Source organism: Xenopus laevis, chromosome 7S, assembly GCF_017654675.1.
Source record: "Xenopus laevis strain J_2021 chromosome 7S, Xenopus_laevis_v10.1, whole genome shotgun sequence".
Taxonomy (NCBI): Eukaryota; Metazoa; Chordata; class Amphibia; order Anura; family Pipidae; genus Xenopus; species Xenopus laevis.
Window position 1 is genome coordinate 91,512,817 of NC_054384.1, and position 26,170 is coordinate 91,538,986.

General features: G+C 42.6%; 1 protein-coding gene across 9 annotated transcripts in view; it reads left to right on the forward strand.

Moving 5' to 3' along the window:
• The window catches only part of LOC443585 (myosin-10), a 158,418-nt gene that overhangs the window by 24,441 nt on the left and 107,807 nt on the right, over window positions 1–26,170 (forward strand). For 7 of the 9 annotated variants that reach the window (XM_041571534.1, XM_041571538.1, XM_041571539.1 and 4 more), the window contains exon 1: window positions 21,261–21,408. The exons of the other annotated variants lie outside the window; for them this stretch is intronic. The gene's annotated coding sequence lies outside the window, so the exon portion shown is untranslated. Of the gene's footprint in view, window positions 1–21,260; window positions 21,409–26,170 lie in introns of those variants that run through there. 9 annotated transcript variants of the gene reach the window in all.

Below are 26,170 nucleotides of genomic sequence, written 5' to 3' on the forward strand. Positions count from 1 at the left end.
ATCGCCAATAGATTAGCCTCAATAGTGCAAGCTAGAACACTATATTTATTCTGCAGAATGCTTTACCATACCTGAGTAAACAGCAGCTGCCATATTAGCTTGGTGTGAAATCACTTCCTGCTTGAGTCTCTTCCTGCTCACTCATAGCTCTTGGCTCATATTAAAGCAGGGGGAGGAGAGAAGGTGGAAAAAGGAGGAGGAGAGGGAGAGATTAGCAAACTGAGCATGCTCAAGCCCTGCCCTGGAGGTTGGACTATTGTTGGTTATACGAAAGATTAACAGTGCTGGCAATATCACACAGAGCCCTCTGTTGGTTATATGAAAGATTAACAGTGCTGGCAATATCACACAGAGCCCTATGTTGGTTATACGACAGATTAACAGTGATGGCAATATCACACAGCGCCCTCTGTTGGTTATACGACAGATTAACAGTGATGGCAATATCACACAGCGCCCTCTGTTGGTTATACGACAGATTAACAGTGATGGCAATATCACACAGCGCCCTCTGCACATGGTAGTGGGATAGTGGGACAATGCACACAGTAATCCGTTTGGCAATTCTCTGTCACCATCAGCTTTGCAAAGAAGTCCGGTTGATCCCTGGGGGGGTCGCTTTGGCAGAATGTGCGCTGCTGGGAGACAGGGCTGTAGTTGTGTCTAGGCTTATACTAGAGTCAATACGTTTCCCCAGTTTTCGTAGGTAAAATTAGGTTCCTCTGCTTATACTCGGGTCGGCTTATACTCTAGTATATACGGTATTTATAGAGACCTTTCTGATAAAACTCACTTAGTTTAAACTGTCATTGTTGGGACTGTTTTATCTGGAAAAAAAGAAAGGACATGATTACTATTTACAAGTACATTAGAGGGCATTATAGACAGATGGCGGGGAATTTAAAGGATCACCACACCACGTTTATATTGGAGGAACTTTCATTTGAAGCAGTGTAGGTGGTTCTTCACAGTGAGGACAATGATGTTGTGATGGCTGATATTGTTAATGCATTTAAGAGTGACTTGGATGATTCCTTTGACAATCATACTATCAAAGGCTATTGTGATACTAAAATCTACAATTAGTATAGATATTGATGTATATATAGTAGGGATGCACGGAATCCAGGATTCGGTTCGGGATTCGGCCAGGATTCGGCCTTTTTCAGCAGGATTCGGATTCGGCGGAATCCTTCTGCCCAGCATATGCAACTTAGGGCGGGGAGGAAAATTGCCTTACTTTTTGTCAGAAAACAAGGAAGTAAAAAATGTTTTCCCCTTCCCACCCCTAATTTGCATATGCAAATTAGGCTTCTGATCCAAAAAAGTGGATTTGGTGCATCCCTAATATATAGTTTATATATAAATAAATATATATATATATATATATATATATATATATATATATATATATATATATATATATATATATATATATATATAAGCAATATATATATATATAAGCAATGCAGGATGACGGCACACCAAGAAGTTACAGCAACACAAACGTTTTTGAAGATAAAAAAGGAGGTTTATTGGACTGAACCTAATATATATATATATATATATAGTGGGGTTCATTTGGAGAGGTTGGATGGACTTTGGTATTTTTTCAACCTGGCTTAGCTATGAAACAGTTTTTAGACTGAAAACTGTTCCATTCATATCAGTGACAGAAGGCATAGGGAGGTATGGGGGGGAAATGACTTTTGTATTAAAATCAAGATGGGGGAAAAAACTGCTATTATGTACACTGGGTTTTCTCTTGATCTGAGAACATTTCTTATTAGCATTTTGGTATTTTAGCAATTAGAGGCAGGGAAAGACCCAGTTCTCGATCGGCTGGCCCATAAAAAAAATTAAATGTGTTCGGCATGCGTATCGCGTGTCGGCATTCACGCATGCTAGAGTTCTGCGCAGAACTAATTTGTTAAACCTGAACCCGACCCGTGACCCACAACCCGCATACTTACCTGCTTGGACCCGCTACCCGACCCGCAAGTACCTTATCAGCAACCCGATCCACGACCCGCTGACCATCAAGAAACAGGAAGTGCTGTCATTGTAAACCGGAAGTGACATTATTCGAAGTTGGCGTTATCATGCGGGGGGGGGATCAGAACTTTGGAACCCAGTGGCCCCCGAATGGTCCAGTCCAACCCTGATTAGAGGCCCTTTCAGGGGATTAAAATACCTACTTCCAATAGTATATTTCATGCAGAATTTACAATTAGCCCTTGCTTGTAAAAGAGACAATGAGTGGATCTTTATAATAACTAATGAAAGGCGTGTCCCTTGATTTACACTATTCTGTATTGCATGGCAGTCTGTGTGCTACCTGCCTGATGACTGAGCGGAAATTAAACCTGACATATTACATCTTCCCTAAGGTTATTTCAGAGAATGAATGGCTGCTTCAGTCCCAAGCTTCCTGTACTGTTAACATTTTTGGTTTCATATATGTCATCATCTCTTTCTGTTATAGATATTTCTATAGACCTATTGCCTTGTTAGTTAATTTTATCTATTGTTCCAACCTGTTACAAATCTCTCAGTTTTAAGATAATTTCTCTTAATATGATAAGGACATTAGTGGACCCAGAATCAGTATTTATGATACCCTGAAACAGTTCAGGAGATTAAGAAAATGCTTTATATATTTCCATTCTTGGTGATGCCTTCTGTTCAAATGCAAATTCTTCATGTCAGTTGGTATCTGGAATCGAGTTGTATGCTGGTTCTCTTCCTACCTTTCTGACCACTGCTTCTCTATTAATTTTGCTTACAAATTCTCAACCCCCTTCATCTTATTGTGGGGGTGACATCCAGATATATTTAGACATCCAGGGTGACATCCAGATATATTTAGACACCCCTTCACTAACTGCTGACGTTCAGACCCAGATCGCAGATTGCCTAGTAGCTGTCTCCTCTTGGATGAACCAATGCCACCTCAAGCTCAACTTGGCCAAAACTGAGCTCATGATCTTTCCACCCAAACGTAGTCCATCTCTTCCTTTCACCATTACTATTAATGGCATGACCATTAACCCTGTTAACTCAACACGCTCCTGAGGGTCATCTTTGACCAGTCTCTCTCCTTCTCTAATCTTATTAATACAATCATCAAAATCTTCCTCCTCCTCAATGTAGCCAAGATATGCCCCTTTCTGTCGTATACCACAACCAAAACAGTAATCCATGCCCCTATCCTATCCTCTTAAGGTGGCCATGGTTGCACAGATAATATCGTATGAAACAAATTTTCGTCCGATATTCGGTGCGTGTATGGTGGAAAAAGAGCCTACCGATATCGGCAGAAGACTTGTCGGCTTGTCGAACGGGCTGGATTGAAAATTTTGATCGGGTGCCTTTGAAGGGACCCAAACATCAGCCATTGTTAGTGCTGAATCGTCAGATACAGGTAGAATTCTATTGTTTCTTCCCGTATATCTACCTGTATATCTGACGATTCAACTCTATCGTCATTGTTACGTCTATGGCCACCTTTAGTCTATTGCAATCTCCTACTAATCGGTCTTCCTGACTCCCATCTCTTTGCCCTCCAATCAATCTTAAACTCTGCTACCAGGGTCCTCTTGCTCTCTCCTAAAAGGGAACCTGTTCAACCCCAACTAAAATCCTTAGCATGGCTGCCTGTTAAGCAAATTATTCCATATAAAATCCTTCTGCTAACCCTTAACTCCTCTTCTGACTACATTTCTTCACTTGTCTCACTGTACATTCCTGACTCTACTCCTCTCAGAACCATCTTCTTTTCACACCATCCACTGCAACATCTCATCTCAGACCTTTAGGCTAAGGCCACACTAGGCGATAGCGCCGCGATTTGACTCGCGGCGACTTTTCGCCGCGACTTTTAAGCCGCAATCGCTGGGGAAACTTTTGCGCTGGCGTCTATGGGGAATCGCGAAAAATCGCCAGCGTAAAAACACACGCGGCGATCTTTTCTCTACTGTCGCTCGAAATTGCCTCGCTAGGCAATTTCGAGTCAAATCGCGGCGCTATCGCCTAGTGTGGCCTTAGCCTTATATCTTGCTACTTCTTACCTCTAGAATTCCATCCCTGAATTCCTCTGTAAGGAGTGCTCTCTCAATCTCTTCAAGAGTCTACCTTTTGGCGCACTAGAACATTAGTGTAGTCCTGGCACCTATTGGACAGTGCCTTTACTGTGTGCACTTTTTACCCTCAAATTTGTGTCTGTATGTTAGCCACTTACCCACTTAGACTGTAAGCTCTATGGGGCAGGGACCTCCTTCCCACTTTGTCTCTTACCACATAGCATTTAAGGGAGAACTACACCCTAAAACTTAATATGGCTGAAAATGCTATATTTTATATACTGAACTTATTACACCAGCCTAAAGTTTCAGCTTGTCAATAGAAGCAATGATCCAGGACTTCACACTTGTCACAGGGGGTCACCATCTTGGAAAGTGTCTGTGACACTCACATGCTCAGTGGGCTCTGAGCAGCTGTTGAGAAGCTAAACTTAGGGGTTGTCAGAAATTATCAAGCAGAAAATGCCTTATACTGTGACATTTCTATTCTATGTGTACTGTATATTGTGAGTGGGTCCCTAAGCTCAGTAAGTGACAGCAGCACAGAGCATGTGCAGTAAATCAGCAGAAAAGAAGATGGGGAGCTACTGGGGCATCTTTGGAGACACAGATCTTTACTGCTAAAGGGATGTGGTTGTCTTGGGCTGGTACAGAAGCCTAAAACATAATGTACAGCATTTCTAGCTACTTCCTACTAATCATTTAGTTCTCCTTTAAAGGGGTTGTTCATCTTCAAACAACTAGTTTTCAGATAAATCACCAAGAATAATGACTTTTTCAATTACTTTCTATTTTTTTATGTGTGACCGTTTTTCCAATATTGAAGTGTAAAGTGTAATTTTTCACCTTCTAAAGTAACTCTGGGAGGGGGGGGGGGTTCTAACCCTGCAAACTGTTCTAAATTGATACATTTAGTTGATTCATTTCTTATCTTTGTCCCTGCTGAGCAGAATCTCTGGGTTTCATAACAGGCAGCTGTTATAATTGATGCAATATTCCAGAGATGCTGCTGAGAAACGTAACAACTAAGGTGCAGATTTATCAAAGGTCGAAGTGAAAATTCTAATGAAAAAAATTCGAATTTAGAGCTAATTTTTGTGTACTTCAACTAGGGAATAGTCCAAAGTCGATTCGAAAAAAAAATCGAAAATTCAAATTTCAAAATTTATCATGTACTGTCTCTTTAAGAATTAAACTTTGACCATTCGCCATCTAAAACCTGCCGATTTGCTGTTTTAGCCTAAAACCTATTTTTTTTTTGGGGGGGAAAACCTTTGAATCGTACGATTCGAATGCGTTATTACTTAGATTCGTACGATTCGAATTCAATGGACCTATTCGATCAAAAACGGACCCATTCAGCCAAAAAAAAAAAACTTTCAATCTAATTTCAGTTGGTCTTTTCGAAGTTTTTCAAATTCGAACTTTGATAAATATACCCCTAAATGTTGCAAAATTGTAGCCGTTTAGATTCTGCCCCTGAATTACTGAGCTGCAAGACTGACATCAGAGACACGTACGTTCAACTTTAAACTTAGATTTGGGAAAAACAGATAAAAATTAATAATGGAAAGTAATTGAAAAAAGTCTTTATTTCTGGGGAATAATCTAAAAACAACTGAACTGAAAAGAAGTGGTTGGAAGGTGAACAACCCCTGAGAACTGGTTTCCAGGCCCTAAGAGCGACCATTGAGTTGCAGCATTCTGTGTACAAGGTGTGACTGATCCGGGCCGACACTTGCTACCAAGCAGCCCCACCCCAGCAAATTGTCTCTCTCACTGTGCAAGTATTTCAACTCGTTTGCGTTACACACAGCACACACCCTACCTGCCTCTGACGACACCTCCTGCTAATGGCACCCGGCCAAAGGGTGGTGAGCGCTACATGTGCTGTGCATTTTCTGTCCTTATTTGGAAGTGGGGGTAAATAGACTCCACCCACCTGCAGCACATTCTATCTATTGTCTCTGGGGTGTGGATACAGGAGTGGCATGGGACATGTTATCCTCCTTCATTCCTTAGTGTCTGCTTCTGGGTGGCTGGTGTTTATATAGCATCACTTATTTTCTCTTCACCTACAGATTATTACTTATGCTATGTTCATCAGAAAAGTACAACACCAAACACACAAACATGAACTTGTATTGCTGACCAGGTCCAAGTACATTTTTTTTTTTTTTATAACAAGGCACCAGATCTAAAAAAAAGCAAATTCATTCTCATGTCATGTATACCCGATGCATACAGAAGCTATACCTAACGTTAATGTATTTGGCACACACTGCAACTTTGGCCATGCTTGTCGATTCTTGTTTTGGTAGCCCAAAAATTCTGTGCCAAATTGGCCAGCTACTAAACACCACAGCATTTAAATCACTCTAAGTAGCCCTGTGTGCCATTTTCTTATAAGGTTTAAAAGCCAGGGATATAGTTAAAGGGATTCTATCATGATTTTATGGTATAGTTTTTATTCCTAAATTACACTGTTTACACGGCAAATAATTCACTGTACAATATAAAATGTCATTCCTGAACCAGCAAGTGTATTTTTTTTGTTGTTATATTGGTGTGTAGGTGCATCTCAGGTCATTTTGCCTGGTCATGTGCTTTCAGAAAGAGCCAGCACTTTAGGATGGAACTGCTTTCTGGCAGGCTGTTGTTTCTTCTACTCAATGTAACTGAATGTGTTGTAGTGGGACCTGGATTTTACTATTAAGATCTGTTCTTAAATCTACCAGGCAGCTGTTATCTTGTGTTAGGGAGCTGCTATCTGATTACCTTCCCATTGTTCTTTTGTTTGGGGGGGGGAGAGGGTGATAACACTCCAACTTGCAGTACAGCAGTAAAGATTGACTGAAGTTTATCAGAGCACAAGTCATATGACTGGGGCAGCTGGGAAACTGACAATATGTAGAGCCCCATGTTAGATTTCAAAATTAAATAATAAAATCTGTTTGCTCTTTTGAGAAACGGATTTCAGTGCAGAAGTCTGCTGGAGCAGCACTATTAAAGGAAAACTATACCGCCAAAATGAACACTTAAGCAACAGATAGTTCATATCATATTAAGTGGCATATTAAAGAATCTTACCAAACTGGAATATATATTTAAGTAAATCTTGCCCTTTTACATCTCTTGCCTTGAGCCACCATTTCGTGATGGTCTCTGTGCTGTCTCAGAGATCACCTGACCAGAAATACTTCAACTCTAACTGTAACAGGAAGAAGTGTGGAAGCAAAAGACACAACTCTGTCTGTTAATTGGCTCATGTGACCTAACATGTATGGTTTGTTGGTATGTTTGTGTGCACAGTGAATCCTACAATCCCAGGGGGCGGCCCTTATTTTTTAAAATGGCAAATTTCTATTTATGATTACCCAATGGCACATACTACTAGAAACGTATATTATTATAAAAATGGTTTATTTACATGAAGCAGGATTTTACATATGAGCTGTTTTATGCAATATCTTTTTATAGAGACCTACATTGTTTGGGGGTATAGTTTTCCTTTAACTGATGCATTTTGAACATTTTTTTTCCCATGACAGTATCCCTTTAAGCTGAATACCCAAATCCTGTGTTCTGTGCAACCCATTACTAATAATATTTAGTTTTGTTTTCTAACGTAAATCCATATCTTCGACTGTGGCACTCTTTGCCTCGAGTCATACAAACATTAATGAAAGTCTCCATAGAGTTATGAATAGCCTTGATATCCAGCTATCATTCCTTAGTTTTACTACATCATTTAAAACATACAGTGGAGTCGTTTCCTTTGCCTTGATTTGCTTCCTTATCTCAATCTCTTGCTGCATAATTCTGTTAAAGACAGGGACACACACAGCATTTGTCTCCCATGTTTTGTTGTGGTGACGTAGCATCAGAAAATTTGCTGCCATTGCACGTACCAAAAATTGCCGCATGTAAAACCTGCAGTAGTTCTCAGCACTTACAACTGCAGGTGACAAAAAGCCACGTGTCAGTGCCCTTAGGGCTTGAAATCCGAAATCCGAAATTCAGATAGGGTTTTGAAACACTGCAGTCTAACAGGTGCAATAGAATCTGTGCTATAAAACCAGCGGTTCTGGATGTATAGTTGCCAAAGGGACATAAAGGAGTGATTTGCATGTCTCCACCTATAATGCCTTATGTGAGACTTTAACTGTCATTTTTAGTATTAAGGCAGTTTTAAGGTGGCCATACACGGGCAGATAAAGCTGCCGATATTGGTCATTTGGACCAATTTGACAGCTTAACTGCCCGTGTATGGGGGCTTCAGATGGGTCTTCCCGAACGATATCTGGCCACGATATCGATCGGGAAGGTTTGATTTTTAACCGACCGACCCGTCGGAGCCCCTTGGTGTATCGTAATTGAATTGTTTGGCCATACGGCCGAACGTTTGAATTACCCCCGATATATCCATGCCGTTAGTGGCATATCGGGGAAAGATCCGATCGTTTGGCGATGTCGCCAAACGAGCGAATCTTTGAGTCTATGGCCAGCTTAATGTATATGGCACGAGGCAAGTAAATACCTTCTGTTTTCAGAAGGCCATATTCTGCATGTTTTGCACGTGAAGGGCTTTTTGGCTCCTTTTAACCCATCTCACACTAACCAGGCTAGGTTCTTTGCTTCACTAATCCACAAGTCCTACCCACTCAGAAGACATGTTCCAATATCTTGCACTGATGAGATCAAACAAGATGGAAACAGGCTGTCTGCAAGTTTGGAAATATGGCTCAATAATGCCTTTGTGAGAGTTAAACTCTAATTTATTGTATTAAGGCAGTGCTATGTATAAGGCACCAGGCAAGTAAATACGAAATAAAGCTATACATATAGGGGGCAGATTTATTAAAGGTCGAGGTGAATTTTTGAATGAAAAAAAATTCGAATTTCGAGCTATTTTTTGTGTACTTCGACTAGGCAATAGTCCCAATTCGATTAGAATGATTTGAATTTGCCCGAATACGGACCTATTTGATCGAAAACGGACCAATTCGAACCAAAAAAAAACGACTTAAGTTTGGTTGGAAATTCTACCCTTGACAAATATGCCCCATAATGTTAGCCATAAAGTGTGATCGAACTGCTGCTGGTTCACGAGAGAAAGGAAGGAGGCTTTCTGTCTATAATAATGATATTTGGAACAATTAACCTACCGGGTGTTTCATGTTTATTCTAGGGTTGCACCGAATCCAGGATTCGGCCTTTTTCAGCAGGATTCGGCCGAATCCTTCTGCCCGGCCGAACCGAATCCAAATCCTAATTTGCATATGTAAATTAGGGGCAGGGAGAGAAACCGCTTGACTTTTCATCACAAAAACAAGGAAGTACAAAAAGTTTCCCCCTTCCTACCCCTAATTTGCATATTGATTCGGTTCAGTATTCGATCGAATGTTTCACAAAGGATTCGGGGCATCCCTAGTTTATTCTTGCAATAGATAGTGAATGTTGACCCTTCTCCAATTCCTTCTGTCTTATCTCCTTTTTATTAAGAGAGAGAATATATTGTGTTATCTGTATTTCCTTCTTGCTCTTTAAAGGGGTTGTTCACCTTCAAACACTTTTTTCAGTTCAGTTGTTTTACAGAGAGTTCACCAGAAATAAAGACTTTTTTCAGGTACTTTCAATTCCTCTATTTGTGACCGTTTTTCACCTTCTTATGTCTTTCTAAGGTCAGAGACACACGGTCAGATTTGGGGAGATTAGTCACCCGGCCATAAATCTCCTCTTCTTCGGGGCAACTAATCCCCCCAAACCGCCTTCCCCTGCCTTCTCTGGTTCGTTTTTTTGAAGTCGTCTGAAGTTGCCTCACAAGGAAACTTCGGGCGACTTTGGAAAACGAAGCGATCCGAGTGCCATCCCACTTACATTCTAGCCAGCGGGAAGGCAGTTCGGGGAGATTAGTCGCCCCAGAGAAGAGGAAATTTGTCGCCGGGCGACTAATCTCCCCGAATCTGAGCGTGTGTCTCTGCCCTAAAGCAGCTCTGGGAAGGGTGGGGGGGGGGAATCACTGTTAAATTGGTAACATTTCTTATCCCTGAAGTGTCATTAAAGGCTACTGTTAGAATTGATACAATAGTTGCTAATGTTCCACAGATGCTGCTGAGAAATGTATCAAATAATTGTATCAACTAAATGTAGCAAAATTGTAACAGTTCAGAATCTGCACTGTCAGACTTTAACACCAGAATCAAGAACATTAAACCTCAAAGTTCAATTCTGGAAAAATGGGAAAAAACAAACAAACCAGAAAGCAATTGAAAAAAAGTCTTTATTTCTAGTAACAATTGAACGTAAAAAAGTGTGGAAGGTGAACAACCCATTTAACGCGTCAGTCTTTCAGGTTTACCGTTTTTTATTACTTTAACTCATAATTTCCAGTGGGGTGGGGAGCCAGAAGCTAAATTAGGGTAAGATTTGCACAGAAATATGAGCAATATTTTTAACGTATCACTAAACCTTGCCATGAGCAAAAAGGGAGTGGTTGGATAAAAAAGATGGCTGCTTCTCTTAATAGACTGACTATTAGACTTGACTGATTTACATGAGCTTTGGTCTCTACCCCTCATTAGAGATGAAGGAACAAACTCTTGTTATCCTCAGGGTCTGTACTGATATTCTGGTCCCTCTTTCTAAAGAAAAACTCCACATTCAGATCACTCAGACCTTAACATAGAACAAAGCTCTGCTGTGAATAGGCGTACTGGATGGCATAGGGCGAGATTGCATCTGATCCAATATGGTGGACAAAAACCATGCCAAATCAACTTGACCAAAGCCCTGTGCAAATAAACTTTTCGGTTATTTTCAGCACAACCTTAATGAACTGAATGTGTTTTGTTACTGTGAAAACAGGAGAATAATTAAGCATCACTATATACCAGTTATTTTTAGACATTTTGGGTTTAAGCTCTTTTTTGTGGAAGACTTGGTTAGCGTCCTCCAGACTACAGCAGTTTATTGGCCTGAGTATAGGCCCTTTCTAACAGCCTGTCCATTGATTTTATTTGGCCTTTCACATCTCATACAACAGATACAGTGTAATGGAAACTTCAACACTCACCCAAGATGGCGTCCAAGATGGCAACCTTCTGCTCCACCGCATGGCTCCTGCTGGGCGCTGTCCTGTGACATCAGCGCCTTCTCGATCTGGGATTGGTCGTCGGCGACGGAACGGACGCCGGCGTCAGAATCGGGCGCCGACGTCAGCGTGAGGACGCTGGCGTCAGCGTCTGACGCCAGCGCGTCAATATTTTGGCACCAAGACTTGGACTATTTAAACCCCATTGCCCCTTTCTTCATTGCCCAATTATAGGTTCCTTTGACTAGTGTTCCTGGGTGTGACTTCTAATTCTGATTATCCGTGTATCGACCTTTGCCTGTTTTTCTTATCTCCATTGTCTGCCGCCTGAATTGATCTTTTGCCTGTACCCTGACTATTCTTCTGGATAAACCCTTTTGTACCTCGAACCTGGTTTTTGTCTCCTCTTTGGTCCGCTACTATTACTGCTGCGCCTTCGGGCCCATTACAGTATAATTGGGCCATGGACCCTTCGGAGGAGGCCCAAGCACCTCTTGATGTCGGAGGGGCTATTCGTGGGTTAGCTTCTCGGATGAAGACTTATGAAGCTCAACAATCCCATTTTGGCCAGGCCCTCGAGGCGATCCTGGAGAAGTTGACTGCTCTGTCTCCCGTGGCTCCGCCGGTTGTGCCTGCTCCGGCCATACCTATTCCGCTCCAGGTTTCCGAACCTCGTCTTCCTGCTCCACCTCTCTTCAGTGGTGATCCTGAAGCGTGCAGAGGCTTTATCAACCAATGCGAGATTCAGTTTGCCCTGCTTCCTGGTCAGTTCGTTTCTGAACGTGCAAAGGTGGGTTATATAATCACTCGTCTGCAGGGAAAAGCTTTGGAGTGGGCATCACCCTTTTGGGAAAAGGAGGATCCGCTGATTGACAACGCCAGGGCGTTTGTCCAAGAGCTTCGCACCGTGTTGGATGCTCCAGGTCGTGCCACTGCATCCTCCGCTAGGCTTTTTCAACTGCAGCAAGGTGTTCGCTCTGTCTCCGAGTATGCCATTGAATTTCGCACCCTGGTGGCGGAGACTTCTTGGAACAACGACGGTTACCATGCAGCCTTTTACAATGGTTTAGCCATGCGGATTAAGAACGATCTGGTATCCCGTGAAATCCCTCCCAGATGGGAGGACCTGGTCGCTTTGGCCGTGAAAGTGGATACTCGCCAGCGAAAATTCCAAGTCGAATTAGACCGTGAACGCTCAAAGAGAAGTTCCCGATTTCAGCCTATCCTGGCCCCCCGCTTCCAGAGACCGTTACTCTACGACCCTGCTTACACCTCGTCCTCTCCAACCCCCGCGACGTCTGCTTCTTCCTCTTCATTACCAGCAGAGAAACCGATGCAGATCGGACGGGCCCGTCTTTCCGAACAGGAGAAGAATCGGAGAAGGGCGGCGGGGTTATGTCTCTATTGCGGGGGCAAAGCTCACTTTGCTCAGGAGTGCCTGAGACTTACCTGGGTGGGATTTGTCGCTCTCCCCATTCTTCTGCTCAACGTTTCCTCCTCCCAGTGCAGATCCAGTTTGGTTCCAAAGAGATCTCTTCTCAGGCCTTTCTTGATTCCGGAGCCGCAGGAAATTTTATGGACCGTGTGTTCGCTGCAAACCACTTCATTCCTCTCCAATCCTTGACGATTCCGCTTCGAGTCCTGGCAATCGACGATCGGCCCTTATCTTCTGCGATCATCTCACAGTCCACTCAAGAACTTTCTTTCAAGGTGGGCTCTTTGCATCTGGAAAGACTGTCTTTTCTTCTTATTGATTGCCCCTCCACTCCGGTCGTTTTAGGTCTACCTTGGCTGTGTCTCCACAATCCTGTTATCGATTGGTCCTCTACACAAGTTTCCAGGTGGAGTCCATTTTGTGTACGGAACTGTTTACCTGCTGTTCCTGTCGTCAAAATTTCTTCTGTGTCTTCAAATTCTTCTCTCCCCTCCGTGTACCAAGCATTTGCCGATGTCTTTAATAAAAATTCTGCCGAAAACCTTCCACCTCATCGTCCATACGACTGTCCAATTGAACTTTTATCCGGCTCCATGCCTCCTCGCGGCCGCACCTATCCACTTTCTCCCTCTGAGACTTCCGCAATGAAATCCTATATCCAGGAGAATCTGCAGAAAGGATTTATTCGTCCGTCCATCTCCCCTGCAGGAGCGGGGTTCTTTTTTGTCGAAAAGAAAGATGGTAGTTTGCGGCCCTGCATTGACTACAGAGGACTTAACAAAATCACCATTAAAAACAGGTACCCTCTTCCTCTCATTTCTGAACTGTTCGATCAGCTTAGGGGTGCCAGTCTCTTCACTAAGTTGGATCTTCGTGGGGCCTATAACCTCATTCGGATTCGTGAGGGGACGAATGGAAGACCGCTTTTAATACTCGTGATGGTCATTATGAGTACCTAGTCATGCCTTTTGGTCTCTGCAATGCCCCTGCGGTCTTCCAGGAATTCGTTAATGACATTTTTCGAGATTTATTGGGGCAGTGTGTGGTCGTCTATTTGGATGATATTCTTATTTTTTCTAAAAACCTCCAGGAACATCACAACCAAGTACGTGAAGTACTATCCAGACTGAGGAAAAACAACCTTTACGCCAAGTTGGAAAAGTGCACCTTCGAAAGTCTCTTCTATTCCTTTTCTTGGGTACATTATTTCTTCCCTAGGCTTCAAGATGGATCCGGCCAAGGTCTCTGCAATCCTGGACTGGCCTCTTCCTACCAGTGTTAAAGCTGTTCAAAGGTTTGTTGGCTTTGCCAATTACTATAGACAGTTCATTAAAAACTTCTCTTCCAGACTTTCTCCAATTCTTGCCTTGATCCGTGGTGGAAACAAACCTCAGCACTGGCCCCCTCAAGCTTTGGAAGCCTTCAAATCTCTCAAGGAAGCATTCTCCTCCGCTCCAGTCCTTAGACACCCCGAACCTCTTCAACCCTTTTCATCGAAGTGGATGCCTCGGACATCGGTGCTGGTGCAGTGTTATCCCAGAGATCTTCTTCTGACGGTAAACTTCATCCGTGTGCCTTCTTTTCCAAAAAATTTTCTTCCCCCGAACAGAACTATGACGTTGGCAACCGGGAGCTACTTGCTGTTAAGCTGGCCTTGGAAGAGTGGAGACACTTATTAGAGGGCTCTTCGGTCCCGGTAACGATCTTTACGGACCACAAAAATCTCGAATTTATCCAGTCTCTCAAACGCCTCAATCCCCGGCAAGCCAGGTGGGCACTTTTCTTTTCTCGTTTTAATTTTGTTATTACTTTTCGCCCTGGGTCCAGGAACAGGAAGGCCGACGCATTATCCAGAAGCTTTATTCCTGAAGATTCTTGCTCCGAAGATCCTGAACCTGTCGTTCCTTCTTCCAAGATCATCGCAGCTTTGTTTCCTTCCTGCGCTCCTCAGTTACTCTCCGCTCAAGCTTCTGCTCCTGAAGAGACTCCCCTGGGTTTAGCTTTTGTTCCTCCAGAGTTTCGTCCTGCCATCTTGTCTCACTCTCACAATTCTAAACAGGCCGGTCATCCTGGGATTAAAAAGACTACCGAACTTTTGTCTCGTTTGGTCTGGTGGCCATCTTTAAGGAAAGACGTTAAAGATTTTGTTTCATCATGTTCCACCTGTGCCGTTTCTAAGTCTGGACATTCCCCCCCTAAGGGTTTTTTGTTGCCTTTACCCATTCCTTCTAGACCTTGGACTCATATTTCCATGGACTTTATTGTCAATCTTCCAAATTCTTCCGGCCACACTGTCATCTGGGTGGTGATTGACAGATTTAGTAAGATGGCTCATTTCACTCCTCTCCGCAAACTGCCATCTGCCCCGGAACTTTCTGAACTCTTCATTAAACATATTTTTCGTCTCCATGGTTTTCCTGCTGAAATTGTGTCTGATCGTGGTCCTCAGTTTGTGTCTAAATTTTGGAGGTCTCTGTGTAAAGCTTTGAACATTTCTCTTCAATTTTCTTCCGCTTACCATCCTCAGTCCAATGGGGCCGCCGAACGTGTCAACCAAGCATTGGAACAGTTCCTACGTTGTCATGTGTCCCTGTGTCAGGATGACTGGTCAGACCTTCTTCCATGGGCAGAATTTGCCCACAACAATTCCCTGCATTCTTCTTCCCAGAAGTCTCCTTTTTTCTGTGTTTTTGGTTTAAACCCTTTGGCATTTCCTCAGGACCTCCTACTTACCAACGTGCCTGCCGCCAATGATCAAGCAGCTCATATGATGGCCATCTGGCAGGCTACTGCCGCTAATTTAGAAAAGAGTGCTTCTTCCCAGAAGAAATTTGCCGACAAAAGGAGGATTGCTTCTCCAACATACTCTCTTGGTGACAAGGTTTTGTTGTCTACTCGTAATATTCGTCTCAAGATTCCCTCTCCTAAACTTGGTCCCAAGTTCATCGGTCCCTTCCCCATCATCGAGGTCATCAATCCTGTGGCTGTCCGTCTTCTTCTTCCGCCTGAGATGAGGATCCCTAATGTGTTTCATGTGTCTCTTCTTAAACCTGCAGTCTCCTCTCCCTCTTCTTCTTCCACAGCTCCTGTTGTCGTCAATGATTCTTTGGAGTTCGAAGTTAATCGAATCTTGGATTCCCGCATTTCCAGGGGTACTCTCCAATATCTCATTGAATGGAAGGGTTTCGGTCCTGAGGAATGCTCCTGGGTAAAGAACTCTGACGTTCATGCTCCCATCCTTGTCCGCAGGTTCCACAAACAGTTTCCTTCTCGTCCTGGTCCCGGTGGTCCTGAGGCCCCCCCTAGGGAAGGGGGTACTGTAATGGAAACTTCAACACTCACCCAAGATGGCGTCCAAGATGGCAACCTTCTGCTCCACCGCATGGCTCCTGCTGGGCGCTGTCCTGTGACATCAGCGCCTTCTCGATCTGGGATTGGTCGTCGGCGACGGAACGGACGCCGGCGTCAGAATCGGGCGCCGGCGTCAGGACGTCAGCGTGAGGACGCTGGCGTCAGCGTCTGACGCCAGCGCGTCAATATTTTGGCGCCAAGACTTGGACTATTTAAACCCCATTGCCCCTTTCTTCATTGCCCAATTATAGGTTCCTTTGACTAGTGTTCCTGGGTGTGACTTCTAATTCTGATTATCCGTGTATCGACCTTTGCCTGTTTTTCTTATCTCCATTGTCTGCCGCCTGAATTGATCTTTTGCCTGTACCCTGACTATTCTTCTGGATAAACCCTTTTGTACCTTGAACCTGGTTTTTGTCTCCTCTTTGGTCCGCTACTATTACTGCTGCGCCTTCGGGCCCATTACATACAGTACGCTATCGCCCATGTTTCACCCAACCTTCAGGCTGGACAGGGCCGGCCTTAGGCCAATTGGACCAATTGGGCCCCGCACCTCTGGGGGGCCCCGCACCACAGGGCAGCACAGATAATATTTCCCTCAGCACATGATGCTGCCTGGCCTGCCCCCAACTTTGAGAGTCCAGCCCATCCCCAAATCCATAGGTCTAGCCTGCCCCCAACTCTCATAGGCCCAGCTTTCCTCCAACCTTGATAGGCCCTGCCTGCCCCCAATCCAACCAAGCCTGCTCCCAAGCTGAATCGGCCCAGCCCCAAACTAATTGGCCCAGTCCACTCTCCTATTTCCTCCCTCTCTCTCTTACCCTGTGTGCCCCTATTATGTGCCCCTATTTCATCCCTCTCACTCTCTTACCATGTCTGCCCCTTTCCTTTCTATTTTGTGCCTGTATGCCCTTATTTTCCTAAATACTTGGTGTGTCAGTAGCCAGCAACACTTTGTCTAGGGGCCCCGCCAACATGGTCCCAATTGGGCCCCACATTTGATAGGACCAGCCCTGAGGCTGGACTCCTAGTATTATTAAGTGGGGCCAGACTACAGTTTGAGAAATATTGATGTATGCCTTGACATTGCCTAGCCCCATTGGAGATGTGTGTTTGTAATTTCATATGAAACTGTTGAAAATAATCAGGTTTCAGTGCTTGTTTGTCCTTAAGCTGCCAATTTATTACAGGAACTGTAAATGGGAACCTTTAGATCTTGTCTCATTCTGGAATTCTATACATTTTTTTTTATTTTATACATATTTGATTTATAACACTGCATAACTCCCTTATCACTTGTTTGTGGCCGGTAATAATAATTATTTTCCTTTGTACAAGTGAAATCATCTAAAGACACAGTATTATAAGCATAATGTCACATGTATAGGATCCTTTATCCGGAAACCCTTTATGCAGAAAGCTCCGACAGACTCCATTTTTCCCCCAAATAATCCAAATTTTAAAAAATGATTTCATTTTCTCTGTACTAATAAAACAGTAGCTTGCACTTGAGCCAAACTAAGATTTAATTAATCCTTATTGGAAGCAAAACCAGCCAATTGGGTGTATTTAATGTTTACATGATTTTCTAGTAGACTTAAGGTATAAAGATCCAAATTACTGAAAAATCCGTAAAGCACCAGAACCTGAGCATATTGGATAACAGGTTCCATACCTGTATTAATCTTGATACCCCAAACAAAGGAAACAAAATGGGGCATCACTGAGTTGGAAACAGTATATGTCTTCCCCTTTCTGCACTGCTGGTCCTGTTTCATGAAAAAAAGTAGCAGAAGTCAGCCGTGCAGGCCTATTCATCTGCTGTCTTCGGACATACAGACAAGCAATAGCAGTTATATTTACAAATAGATTTTTAAAACTAAATGGAAATGGATGACTGTATATTGGAAAGTTGCTTTGAATTACAATTCCTTTCATTAGGCACCAGTATCCTTATTGCGTACCTTGAACAATTAGCACAAGAGTAAAAACGACAGTAATTAGGAGAGCATATACATTTACATGTTAACTAATGAAATCCAGTTCCAGAGCCAATCTCTATGTTGTTGCATATACCCTCAAAGAGATAGTTTACTATCACTTGGAATGTCTGTGGGATGTTGAAGAATATTTATATTTAATATGTGCAGGAGGTTTCATGTTGCTTGCTTTAACGTGGTAAAATCAAATCTCTTCCCTAGAGATGGCTAAATTACAATAAAGAATAATAAGAATTAATAGCACAGGTATGGGACCTGTTATCCAGAATGCTTGGGACCTGGGGCTTTCTGGATACTGGATATTTCCGTAATTTGGATCTTAATACCTTAAGTATACTAGAAAATCATTTAAACATTAAGGGGCAGATTTATCAAAGGTCGAAGTGAAAATTCGAAGTAAAAAAATTCAAATTTCTAGCTAATTTTTGTGCACTTCGACTAGGGAATAGTACAAATTCGATTCGAAATGTAAATTTGAAAATTCGAATCTCGAAATGTATTTAATTGCTGTTTTAGCCTATGGGGGACCACTTAGAACCTATTTGGAGCAATTGGTTTTTTTTTGGGAAAAACTTTGAATCGTAAGATTCGATCGAAAACGGACCTATTCTATTGAAAGCGGAAATATTCGGCCCAAAAAAAAAACTTTGATTTAATTTCGGTTGCGGTTTTTGAATTCGAATTTTGAAGTTTTTCAAATTTGAAATTCGACCCTTGATAAATCTGCCCCTAAATAATCCCAATAGGTTGGGTTTGCTTCCAATAAGGATTAAGTATTTCTTAGTTTGAATCAAGTACAAGGTACTGTTTTATTATTACAGAGAAAGAGGAAAAAAATAAAAAAATTTGGGTCTATTTGTGATGGCCTTTCCGTAATTCAGAACTTTTTGGATAAAGGATTTTCCGGATAACGGATCCTATACCTGTAATATTATGCAGTGCTTTCCTCCTGCCCCATCCATGCCCTTCTGTGTTATAAACTGCTTTATGAACAGCCTTATTGTTTCTCTCTGTATCTCTATGCAGAAACAGTACTCAGGCATTGGCTGACATCTGACAAACTGCCCACATGCTATTGTCTGTTAAAGAATCTGGGAAATATTTTAACTAAAATGAACGGATGGCACTACAAGTGACTTGAAAGGAGCATATTCCTGACAATGGTAGTACATTGTTTTAATGATCTGGAAATGTGTTCTGTAAGGATCCCGGCCTCTTGTGTAAACTGTTTTGTACAGCAATAAATCTCCAATTATGGCCTAGTAAAAATCATATTAATAACACTATGGCACCTTGTACAATAGAGACTTAATACCAGCTGCACCCAACTTGCTTCCGGCACCATGGATATCTTCTGTGACTTCATTTGATTTGACTTTTATGGGAAAATAATAAATACCTAGTCACTTAAAGGTGGACTCCACCCAGAGGTTCTTTGCATAATGAAACAGTATACAGGTATGGGATCCGTTATCCGGAAGTGATCTCCTTTTTCTTTGTAACAATAAAACAGTACCTTGTACTTGATCCAAACTAAGATATAATTAGTCCTTATTGGAAGCAAAACCAATCTGTTGGGTTTATTTAATGTTTACATGATTTTCTAGAAGACTTAAGGTATAAATATCCAAATTACAGAAATATCCCTTATCCAGAAAACCCCAGGTCCCAAGAATTTTGGATAACAGGTCCCATACCTGTACTAATTCTAAGAATTCTAAGCAACTTTCCAATATACATAAGTGTACACTTATTGAATCCAACACTCTTTTAGTGTTATCTGTAAATGATCACGATTAAAATCTAATATTGGATAGTAGAATATTTAAAGAAATATATCTGTCCTTTTCAATTCTCTGCTGGTTTTGACTTTTGAAAACGATGTTTCGATTAAAAGGCCTGTGAAGAAGCGTGCAAGGCATATTGAGAAATGCATAGTCCTGGATGAAGGAGAGCTGACTGTGGATTGTAGGGTCAAATCAGCAATTTACAGATCCCTTTAAAACCACTGCAAATCTCTTTTGCAAATGCAAATTTTTTTTTAAATGATTTAGCTGGACTTCCCCTTTAAAGGTTGACAGGTAATAGGGATGTGTTTTTTCAGTAGGACCAGTGTTAGCGTATGGGGCAGGCCTCACACCATCACAAGTCCGGGATTGATCTGGGACCTCACTGCAAAATATAATAACATATATTCATTGTCGAAATCTTTTTAATTGTTTTCTACTGCAGGGCAATGCATAGTTTAACTGATCTCAGCTTACCCACAGCAGTAAAGACCAATACACACTGCAATAAAAATATATATTGCTGCATTTTTATGATGTTCAGCATTGCTCTCTGCTCCTCTGAATACAGGCACACCGGGAGATGCGAGCTCAGTTAACCCATGCCTTGCCATGCAGTGCAAATGCTTTGTATGCACCCAGGGTCTCTCAGCACTTCAACCTTGCAGCGCTGGAGACCTGAGTTTGATTGTGGCCTGGGCATTAGGTGCAAGGAGTAAGTATCTTTTACCCTTTTGTAATTTTTGTGTAAATGTAACAGCCTTAGTGTGTAAGCTCCAATGGAGCCGCAACTAAAGCCCTTAAAGGGGTTGTTCCCCTTTAAATTAACTGTTAGTATGATGTAGAGAGGGATAGTCTAAGACAATTTGCAATTGATTCTAATTTTTTATTATTTGTGGTTTTTGAGTTATTTAGTTTTTTATTCAGCAGCTCTCCAGTTTACAATTTCAGCCATCTGGTTGCTAGGGTCCAAATTACCCTAGAAACCATGCATTGATTTGAATAAGAGACTGGAATATGAACAGCAGAGGCCCGAATCGAAAAATGAGGATTAAAAAGTAGCAATAACAATACATTTGCAGCCTGACAGAATATTTGCTTTTAGATGGGGTCAGTGACCCCCATTGCAAAGGGCAAAGAGTCAGAATAAGAAGGCAAATAATTAAAAAAAAAACTATCAAAAATAACTAATGAAGACCAATTGAAAAGTGGTTTAGAACTGGCCATTCTATAACATACTTAAAGTTATGAACCATCCCTTTAAGTAAAGTCTGAGAGTAGCTGAGCTGTGCATTGTCAGTGAGAGTCACATACCCAGTGCAGGAGTTGCTGTTTCCAAACCAACAATGTGAGAAGGAATCCGAGCAAGTGGCCCATCCCTGTGTCTCCTAGGCGTAATGTTTGCTTGTAGGGCACTAACACTTTTACATGCGAGAGAGAGCAGTGCATTCCTGGCCCCTCCCTACTCACTGACATCACAGGGACCTTTGTACCACCTCCCACTCCTTTCCCTTCCCCAACTGACAGTTGAGTGTCTGAAAGCAGAGCCGGCTGGCAGACAGAGCTACCGTGGATTTAACTACCTGCTGCTTTGGAAGCTGAAGGGAGCCGGGGCTTTTATTTGTGTTTGCTGGAAGCAAAGTGTCCATTTCCATTCCACGTAAGGCACACGGATTCTTTCTTGTCTGCTATAAGCTATACAGTTTTTCTACACTGACATGATGTTACCTTAGTTTGCCAAGGGCTTAACCCTGAAAGTGCCAGGAAACTCAGCTCTTTGCAAAGCTGTGCAGCCAATATCACTTTGCTTATCATTGCAGAGTATAAATATTGAACGTGCAGAAAGGTTATCAGCATGATTCCATGGCAATGAGTGTAGCCTTCGTACTTCCGAAGCACAGGGTGATATTTAGAAAAGTGGAGGCGGTAATTCTGGTGCAAAGCAGGCGCTAGTGTAATTATACAGGGAAACACAACGTCCGAAAACAAATCTCTTCCGTTTACAATGGGAAATTTACATTCCTAGTACTCAGAGGGCCACAGCAATGATTTATTTTAATGTATGGAATATGGGTCCCATCTTGAAGGAAAAAAAAGAAATAGTAAGGTTTTTTTTTCCATCCTGGGTGCAACTGCAACTGTTGTAGACATGTTTATGTGTCACATGAGCAAAGTGTTGGACTGATCATAAATGTATCAAACCCAACTGGGAAAGTAGATACAGTATGAAGGATGCATACAGTATTGCGTAATAGTTGTTTCAATATATATAAATCAAGTAATAAGGGTACTTGAGTTAAACAACAGCTAGGATTGGGCTTGGTAGAATTTGACCTGTTTAGTTTATCCAAAAATTTGCCGCAGGTGAAATGTCGCCGACGCCGATTGGGCGTCAAAGTGTTTTGATTTTTTTTGACGCACGCCATTTTTTTTTTTTTGATGCTCTACGCCATACAGGTCTATGGGCGTCATATCCACGGCGAAACAAGGCAAAAAAATTCGCCCATCCCTAGTTAGGATTACATATTGGACAACTCTGATTTGTGACCAACATAATATCCAATGCTATTGTGATATGGGTATACAGTATATAATTTATGTGAGGGTATGGAGGGGTGTGTGTATGGATGCTGGGTATCATTTGGAAGGGTTGAACTTGATGAATGTTGTCTTTTTTCAACCCGATTTAACTGTGTAACAATATGCATTGCAATGGGCCATCTCACATGCCAACCCATGTGATAACTGCTCTTTTTAGTTTTTGTCTTGTTTCTGCAACCCCAGTACTTGAGCAACAACAACTATACAATGTATGTACTACACTGCTTCTAATGCTGGCATGACTGGTTCCCTAATACTAGCGGGCCCCGGAGCACTGATGGGACACTAGGCTGGAGCCTTGTGCTTAGTCTGGCTTTTTGAGGGTTTTGAAGCACTGCCATGACGGCTAAGGTGTGGTTATCACTAATCCTGATGTTCAGTACAGGAGCATAGGAAGGGTGCAGACATTTGACATCGGTAAAATGCTGCACGGGTTGGGCAATTTCCCGGCCAGTTAGCTGATCCCTATATTGCACAATAGGGGTACAGCCTGCTCTCTGCAGAAGTTCTCTGAGTAACACTGTGATCACTTTCAATCATCTGTCGATAAACTCATTTGTTCTTAGCTGTCTGCAACTATTTTTCTGTTTTGATTTATGTTGGGAATGTTTAAATTGTGGTACTACATCTCCCAGCACCCAGCTGCTTAAAAATGGCAGTTTATGTTGTTTCAATGGGGTGGTTCACCTTTAACTTAACTTTAAGGGTCAGGGCACACAGGCAGATTCAGGGAGATCAGTCGCCCGGTGGCAAATCTCCTCTTCTTCTGGGCAACTAATCTCCCCGAACTGCCTCTCCTGCCTTCTTGCCGGATAGAATGTAAATCGCCGGCAGGATGGCACTCGGAGCGTTTCGTTTTCCGAAGTCGCCAGATCCTGCCTCACAAAGAAACTTCGGACAACTTCGTAAAATGAGTCGCTCCGAGTGCCATCCCGCCGGAGATTTACATTCTAGCCGGCGGGAGGCAGTTCGGGGAGATTGGTCGACGTGCGACTAATCTCCCCGAACCTGCCTGTGTGCCCTGACTCTTAGTATGTTATAGAATGGCTAATTCTAAGCAACTTTTCAATTGGCCTGAATTGTTTCTTGTTTATAGTTTTGGAATTATTTGCTGATTCTTTCAAATGGGGGTCACTGACCCCATCTAAAATAACATATCCTCAGTAAGGCTACAAATGTTATTGCTACTTCTTATTACTTATGTTTCCAATCAGGGCCTCTCCTATTCATATTCCAGTCTCTCATTCAAATCAATGCATGGTTGCTAGGGTAATTTGGACCCTAGCAACTAGATTTCTGAAATTGCTAACTGGAGAGTTGCTGAAAAAAAAGATAAAGAACTCAAAAACCATAAATAATAAAAAATGAGAACCAATTGCAATTTGTATCAGAATATCACTCTCTGCTTCACGCAGAAAGTTACAGTTAGGGGTGAACAACCCCTTTAAGAACAGCATAATTCCTCTTGGTCCATTAGCCTAATGAAAGCATCACTCTCTCTTAGGGTAAGTCCAGACGAGGAGATTCGGGGAGATTTTGTCGCCTGTCGACTTATCGCCACTTCTTTTGCGCGACTATCTCCCCGAACTGCCTCAGCATCTTTTCCCCATAGGCTACAGCGCAAAATCGCCTGCGCTAATGCACACGTGGCGATGCGTTTTCAATAGTCGCCCAAAATTGCCCAACTTTGGGCGACTATTGAAAACGCATCGCCGCGTGTGCATTAGCACAGGCGATTTTGTGCTGTAGCCTATGGAGAAAAGACGCTGAGGCAGTTCAGGAAGATAGTCGCGCAAAAGACGTGGCGATAAGTCGCCAGGCGACAAAATCTCCCCGAATCTCCTCGTCTGGCCTTACCCTAAACAAATGAACTGTACCTATCAATGAAAATCATCATCTTCTATGTACTAGAGGTTACTGGTACAATTGGCCAGTCCATTTTGGGGTCTCAGTAGTTATTCCCCTGCTTTGTGGATACATTATACTGATATGATGATGTCCATAGTTAAACATTTCATAAAACAGGGTGGAACTTTCAGTAACTGCCTTTCTTTCAGGACTCCGTATGCATAGAGCTCAGCTCGAACTTCTTTATGTTTTTCTGTTGCTTTTCTCTGATGTTCAGCAAGTTCCAGAGTAAATAGAGGCACAGCGAGAGACAGTGAGAGCATAACACAGAAACATATAGCTGTAGCTGATCCCATTTTCTTATAAATAGAAAGAGTGGCTAATGGTGTGTGGAACCAAGTGGCTTGATAAGCTGGAAACCTTTCTGGGTGGCCACGTTTTTAGTCTTCTTCATTTTAATTTGTCTTCAGTCACATTTACTTCCAGGCCTAGAATTAGATATCAAATGACAGACAGGGCCATGTAAGAAGCCTGAGGTCCCAGATTAAAGAAAAAAATCTGTGTAGCCTCAATTTGCAGTCATGCAGCTGTTAAACCACAATACCCATCATCCTGTAAAAACCTTTGATTGTCACTTGGTTACTAGGTTTGAACTTTAAGTAAGTCGAAAACCGATGCAAACATCGGCTCGAGTGGGGGGGCCCGGCTTCCCGGCCTATAGTGATGTGCGGGTAGAGTATTTCCCGACCGCACCCGCCTGAAGCACGCCCTCCTACTGGCTTCCTTTTATAGACCTGCGCCAACCCAAGCCTGTCAATGATGTCACAAAAGGGGCAGGGCGAGCAGGCGCAGCGTCTATAAAAGAAGAACCCAGAAGTTGGAAGCCTGTAGTTAAAGGAAACAGGTGGTGAGAGCAGGAGAAGAGCTCAACCTGCACCCGCCCACCACCTGCGAAAAGAGTGTGAGGTCGGCCCGAACCTGCCCAACCCGCGGGTATCGGGCCGGCCCGCACATCACTATCAGCCTACACCCGGGCCCAAAGGGTTCTGTTATGTTTCTGGTACAGGCCATACTATTCCTCTCTGGACAAATTTATTGTGTACACCCTATCCTACAACCAAATATCAATGTCACTATGAGCAAGAAGGCAGGACCAGGTGACAGATTGTAGAATGATCACCTGGTTCTGGACCTATAAGTAAACTGAGAGGTCAGTGGGAGGCAGCTTTGCAGCGATTCTGGTTCTGATGGTTCTAGTGAAATATGAAGAATAGTGAATGTACTTGAGAGTCTACAATACAGACAGGGCTGTGACTAGGAGAAGGCATCAGAGGAACGCATTTCCATAAAATGTGTTTACTGCAGCAGGCAAAGCACCAAGCTCTTTAAGTGGGTCAAGACAAACTTCCATGTGTAATAAAAGGCACTAAGTTTTCCCAGGAGCAGTAACCCATAGCAACCAATAAGATGTTGCTGCTGATTGGTTGCTATGGGCTACTGCACCTGGGCAAACGTAGTGTCTTTTATTACATAACCCCAAAGATCTTTTTCTGTCCTCATTCTTGCCTTGTCAGCTGGTCTTCATCTGGCACTCCTCCAGACTCAGTGGGGCAAGGTGGGACAATGCGGAAGGTTGTCACCCTTACCTTGACCCAGTTCTACAAACAAGTGGTTTCAAATAATGACAATACCAATGACGTTTTTGACATCTTGGCAATTGTGGTTATTTTAAGTACGTTATGCTTGCTGATATCAGGACAATTCTAATGGTTAACTTTGTATGAACTTTATGAATGGAGCGCAAACCCTTTGAGAAGCTTCCTACAAATTGCTACTATCTCTGTGTTTAACTGGGTCCATTTGAATCCTTCTTTGTTTTACTTGACTTTCTCTCTATTCTGTTAATGACCCTTCTATTCAATTGGTATTTAACATAATTCTTTCGAATGATTTTCTAATTTAAAAACCTGAAT